A 6,564-nucleotide genomic window follows, 5' to 3' on the forward strand; every position below is an offset into this window, starting at 1 on the left:
TCTCTGAGGAGCCCAACTCAAGAGCGCCGCTTAACCCGGCGTGTAGCGGGGTGCGGGGCTGGAGAGGACTGTGGCGTCCGACCGCGGCCTCCAGAGCCGACCCGGGTGAACGGGCGGGGTGGGAGCCGCGGGGGGGCGCCCTCGGCAGTGGGCAGACCGAGGGATCTGAGCGGACGGCGGGGCCGTCGGGACAGAATCAACCTCAGTCTGCTCCATCGCCGAGGTGCCCGTCTCACGAGCGCCGCTTAACCCGGCGTGTAGCGGGGGGCGGGGCTGGAGAGGGCTGTGGCGTCCGCCCGCGGCCCCCAGAGCCGGCCCGTGAACGGGCGGGGTGGGAGCCGCGGGAGGGCGCCTTCGGCGGTGGGCAGACGAGGGATCTGAGCGGACGGCGGGGCCGTCGGGACAGAATCAACCTCACTCTGCTCATGGGCGGCTGAGAGCTGTTGGGCAAGCCCTCAACCGCACCGCCGAAGAGGCCGACCTGGGATATGGGAATGTCGGACAGACGGGTCCGCGCGACATCCAGCACATCAGACAGGTTCAGCCACAGACTGGTGAGCATCACCTGACCCAGGGAGCGTACGGCCACTTTCGTCGCTCAGAGAGCAAGGTCAGTGGCGGCGCGCAGCTCAGTGAAGAGCCCTGGGTCAGTCCCGCCCTCGTGCAGGTCCATGAGCATCTGGGTCAGGTGGACCAGCAGAATGACCATGGCATGCAGTGAGGCGGCTGCCAGTCCCGTGGCGCTATAGGATCTCGCCACAAGCGTAGACGAAAAACTACAGGCCACGGGCGGGTGCTTAGGATTGCGCCGAGAAGAAGCACTCTGAGGACACATAGCATCGCAACAGAGCGTTCAGCCGGGGGAACCCCAGTGTACCCATGGGCAGCGGCCCCATCGAGGGGAGGAAAGGCGGATGAGATCAGCGAGCGGTCCCGAGAAGACAAGGGGGTCTTCTTGGACTTCGAGATCTCATCATGCACGTCCGGGAAGAGAGGTATTGGGGTTTGCCGTGGACGAGGGTCGGCGGCCTTACCCAAAACCCATCGTCCCAGGAAAGCATGGTCGTCATCTCCGGATCAGACTCAGGCACAGCCGTATGCACACCGGAAGGTGGCAGCTGTGACGAGCCCTCACTTCCAGAAGACTCAAACCCACCTAGTGATGCTGCAACAGACATGGCATCTTCCTCTGTAGCTTCAACTGAAACACGCGGGCCACCAGAGGGTAGACTCGCGGGAATCAGCAGTTCACTAGCGGGCACCGTCATTGAAGAGGGGGGCTGGGGACACGGACACATAGTCGGCGCCTAGATCCAGACCGTAACCCTCAGGTCACCCTGGCCACCAGCCGAAGATCGGGGGGTGGATGAGGGGACTCTCACTCTTGCGAGTTCACCGAGTCTCGACCTATATATGACGCGATGATCACGTTCCCAGCGAGAACATGAGTCACCCACGAGCGCTGTTCAAGCATGATCAAAGCCCAAACACACTAGACAGCGCTCGTGCCCATCAGAGTCCGATACCAGTCCGCTGCAACCAGAAATGCACGGGCGAGCCGTCTTCAAAAAGACGTGCCACGTGTAAGCTCTTTTAGTGAGAGAAAACTCAAGTGTTGAAGCACCCGGGGAGAAACGCACCGACTGGCAGACCACTGCAACAGATCAGCAGGAAGCACGCTCTCGCCGTAGATCGCCGTCACACCAACACTCGAGGTACTCGTTTGTAAAGCTGACAATTCAGAGATGGCTTGTGGAGAGAAGAATACACTTGGCTCCGAAGCGAAAACATATCTGCTTGCTGCCGGCTTCCTCCTTTTATACCCACGAGGTGGGGCGGAGTTACGCCATGCAAATTCCGCAGACCCATGGCATTTCTTTGCCATTGGCTCGTTTTGTAATACTCGAAGTTGATAGGCTTTCTAAGCGAAACCCCATTCGTCGTCATCCGACGTAACTCGGAGTGACAACGAAGGGGAACAATACAATTACTAAATATTATAATATCACTAAAATGACGAAACGATCCCGAGCTCTATATCATTTTAGTGATATTATTAATATTTAGTAATTGTATTGTTTTTAGTGTTATTAGTGTTATTAAACGTTTTGTTAATGTGCTATGGAAACAAAATAGCAGCCTGTAGTTCACGAACAGCAACTCTTTCTTCTGTGAAAATCAAAAGCAGCTTCAAAAACTTGTTTAAAAAGAAATATTCTTCTAATTTTTTACTGTCATTAATGTAGGTCCACAAGAGAAATATTAAGCCAGTAAATTAAGATAGTCGCTATACCGTTATATCCATCGTCGTCTCTGAGAGAACGCGGCGTTAATGCAGCGACAGATGCTGAAAGCTCAGTCCGTTTCTACTTTCACTTATGGGAATGAGCGCGTTTACATGCACGTCCTTAACCCGATTATGCTGAATATTAGTGCATCCAATCGTACAACTACTATCTGGCATGTTGTTTATACCTCAAAACATCATCTTTTGTATATTAAAACTGGCGACGTCCTGGCAAGATCCTTGATTAGTTTACTGGGTTTGCTAGAGAACGACGTTCTTGCCAGCACTTGTGACGTCACGTGCAAAGTATGAATTATAAAATAATTATAAAAATGGTTTTGGCTGGTTTGTTAAAAGGGCTTTATTTTCTGTGGTGGAGTTAGTTCTGGTGAGGGATCCCTGAGAAACATCTGAGACCCAGAACTCAGTAATGTGCTGATGTCCCATTTATTAGTCAGTGTTTTTTTCTTTTTCTCCTTTCTTTCTTTTTCACAATGTGTGGTCAGTAGGTAGGCCTAAGTGTTGCAGTCAATAAAATTACACGGTTGACTCCATGAATGTCTCCTGAAAATTTTATGGAAGAACCCTTACACACCCCAATTTCCTTTAAAAAAATCTTTTTTGCACTTAAGTACACAAAATAGTTCCTCTCAGCACCTTTTGGGAAAAAATGTCTGCATTGAAACCCATTAAGACTGCTATTTTTAATCCCAGGGCCATTTGATGCAATCTTTAAGAGGCTTTCATTCTGTTGGCAAGGCTTCAAAATTAATAATTGTACTATTTTTATTTTTACCAGATGGTGCCATTTTTTCAGGTTTGGCCTATAAAGCAAATACTCGCTTTATTCCTGTTTTCTGCTTCGGCATATTTTAGAGCCAGTTGGATAAATTATGCAACGATAATTGTGTGGGTGTGTTGGTATGGATGTCAGAGTGTGGTTTGTGTGTGTGTGTGTGATTAAAAAAAAGTGAATGTGTGCGTTATATTTGAGAGAGGAAAAACTACTGCTTATGCTACCTTTTGTTACTTTACAAAAATATACATAATTAATTTATACAGTAATGAATATGCAATGTTATTTCACATTTGATTACTTTATTCAAAATTCTGTACTTAAACACTACTGTTAGATCTACCTGAGAAACTCTAAAAAATACTTTGTCATTTGTAGCCTTTCTTTGACCTATTGTATTTATTTGTGCTATTTGTGTCACGGCTGTGCACGGAGATGAACCCAAACGCAGACGGTGTACAATGAACTCAGGGTTTATTGGGACAAAACAGGAAAACAAAACCCACGAGGGGGCAAAACAGACGAAACAAGGGATATAAGACTGACAAGACTAGATAATGACTGAACAAGAAACAAACAACACTTTGTATAATACTAACAATGACTACTAACAACGACTTTCAATGACAAGACTTTCCAAAGAATACTCACAGGTAACATTTGGCAATGAACCGACACAAGACAGCAAACACAAGGGGATTAAATAAGGAGACTAATCAAGACATAACAGGTGACACGGGTAAAGCAATAATGACTGAATCAGGATAACAAGGGGGCGGGTTTAAGAGACGAGACAACACAAGCACATGACCAAAACACAAGGCCATGTGCTTGCACACAGAACATGGGTCTGTCATGATCCTGCCGCAATACTAAGAGAATCACGGACATGATGGCAGAATCATGACAGAACCCCCTCCTTAAGGAGCGGCTTCCAGACGCTCCCCAAGGAGACATCAAACACGGGACAAGACTGACTGAGACATAGACACGACCCAACAAAACATGACAAATAATAACAAGGGCATACAAGAGTAAACAATGACAGGATTGGGGTGGAACATCAAAAATAATAAACAAGGAAGGGGAGGCGGAGGGACAACAAAGTCTTTGAGCGAGGGTCCAGGGTGGGTAGGCGGGACAGTGATCTTGGGACTACGGGGTGTGGGCTTAGGACGGGGGGTCCGAACGGACTTGGGTGGAGTGGTGTGGGTAGAGGGAGAAACGGTCCTGGGTTGAGCCATGACGGGGGAAACAAACGGGAGTCCGGGGGCAGTGGAGACAGCAGCAGCGGGAGACGAAACGGAGACACGGGAACTGACAGGGGAAGAGGAAGCAGGAACGGGAACAGTATTACTTGAAGAGTCAAGGCTTCCCCAAGAAGAGGTGAGACTCATCACCTCCGACTCTGGAGAGGCGTCGACTGTAGCGCTCTCGGCGACTGGCGTGGGTGCTGCGCTCTCGGCGACAGGCGTGGGTGCTGCGCTCTCGGCGACAGGCTCGGGTGCAGCGCTCTCGGCGACAGGCTCGGGTGCAGCGCTCTCGGCGACAGGCTCGGGTGCAGCGCTCTCGGCGACAGGCTCGGGTGCAGCGCTCTCGGCTACAGGCTCGGGTGCAGCGCTCTCGGCGACAGGCTCGGGTGCAGCGCTCTCGGCGACAGGCTCGGGTGCAGCGCTCTCGGCGACAGGCTCGGGTGCAGCGCTCTCGGCGACAGGCTCGGGTGCAGCGCTCTCGGCGACAGGCTCGGGTGCAGCGCTCTCGGCGACAGGCTCGGGTGCCGCGCTCTCGGCGGCGGGTTCGGGTGCCGCGCTCTCGGCGGCGGATACTGGGACTGAGGGCGAGACAGGACGGACAGGGACATCAAGGATCTTGATGAGACATGACAAGTATTCTGACAGGGTCTTTGCAGCAAGGAAGATGGGCATCTCCTGACGAGCCGAAACTGCTCGCAGAACCTCCTTAGCGGCTAGATCGGCCGCAACTCTCTCAGCGGGCTCTAGGACGGCGCTAGCTGAGGCGGGGTCATGGACGGCGCTTGCAGTAGCGGGCTCTGGAACAGCGCTTGCATTAGCGGGCTCTGGAACAGCGCTTGCAGTAGCGGGCTCTGGAACAGCGCTTGCAGTAGCGGGCTCTGGAACAGCGCTTGCAGTAGCGGGCTCTGGAACAGCGCTTGCAGTAGCGGGCTCTGGAACAGCGCTTGCAGTAGCGGGCTCTGGAACAGCGCTTGCAGTAGCGGGCTCTGGAACAGCGCTTGCAGTAGCGGGCTCTGGAACAGCGCTTGCAGTAGCGGGCTCTGGAACAGCGCTTGCAGTAGCGGGCTCTGGAACAGAGCTTGCCGACACTGGGGACGAAAACAGACCAGAGGCTCCCCTCCTCCTCTTCTTCTTCTTTGGTCGGGGAGCAGACGCAATAGCTGGACTCATGGCTGGTTGGGGAAGCTCCACAGGGACCACAACTAGCCCAGGAAGGGCAGCCTCAGACTGCGCTGCCTCTGTAGCGGATGACTCCGAAGCGGACTCCCACGAGGCGTGTCTTCCCAGTTTGCTGCAGAGACTGGTGGGCGGAGATGATGCCTCAGGGACTGAAGCGGCATGGGCCTGGTCCCCAAGGGGGACCACAGCCAAAACACGACCCTCCGAGATCACGGGCAGCTGGGCGGATGGTGAGCTTGTGGGTGTCTGTGACTCTCTCCGAGATAAACGATCCACCATCTCCATGAACGGATGGGTCACCAACTCCTCCCGTTCGGCCAGGGGTGGAGGGGAGTTGAGACCAGCGACGAGGTAGCGGTTTAGGAGGATCTCCGGCAGGAAGAACCTCCTCTCGTTCGCGACCCGGGCATACTCCCTTACCGATAGCTGTCCCTGAGCGGGAATCGGGAGTTTGCCCCTCTTAGCGTCAGCGATGGCCTGGTACCACCAACCTTTAGGGTCCGTCTGGCACTTGACGGGCGAGGACATACTGTCCGCTGGGTTCGATGTGGGTCGGTTCATTCTGTCACGGCTGTGCACGGAGATGAACCCAAACGCAGACGGTGTACAATGAACTCAGGGTTTATTGGGACAAAACAGGAAAACAAAACCCACGAGGGGGCAAAACAGACGAAACAAGGGATATAAGACTGACAAGACTAGATAATGACTGAACAAGAAACAAACAACACTTTGTATAATACTAACAATGACTACTAACAACGACTTTCAATGACAAGACTTTCCACAGAATACTCACAGGTAACATTTGGCAATGAACCGACACAAGACAGCAAACACAAGGGGATTAAATAAGGAGACTAATCAAGACATAACAGGTGACACGGGTAAAGCAATAATGACTGAATCAGGATAACAAGGGGGCGGGTTTAAGAGACGAGACAACACAAGCACATGACCAAAACACAAGGCCATGTGCTTGCACACAGAACATGGGTCTGTCATGATCCTGCCGCAATACTAAGAGAATCACGGACATGATGGCAGAA

At 52.3% G+C, this 6,564-nt stretch overlaps 1 long non-coding RNA gene across 1 annotated transcript; it reads right to left on the reverse strand.

The window, feature by feature from the left end:
• Positions 1-3,536: 3,536 nt before the first annotated feature.
• LOC143699326 (uncharacterized) lies at positions 3,537-6,564 on the reverse strand. Its single transcript, XR_013188256.1, has 2 exons — positions 6,247-6,564; positions 3,537-3,700 (listed from the first exon to the last, which is right to left on the reverse strand). It is a non-coding gene; the product is annotated as an uncharacterized LOC143699326 (long non-coding RNA).

The sequence above is a fragment of the Siphateles boraxobius genome, unplaced genomic scaffold, assembly GCF_051911475.1.
Source record: "Siphateles boraxobius isolate OS27281-9 unplaced genomic scaffold, OSU_SipBor_1 11, whole genome shotgun sequence".
Classification (NCBI taxonomy): domain Eukaryota; kingdom Metazoa; phylum Chordata; class Actinopteri; order Cypriniformes; family Leuciscidae; genus Siphateles; species Siphateles boraxobius.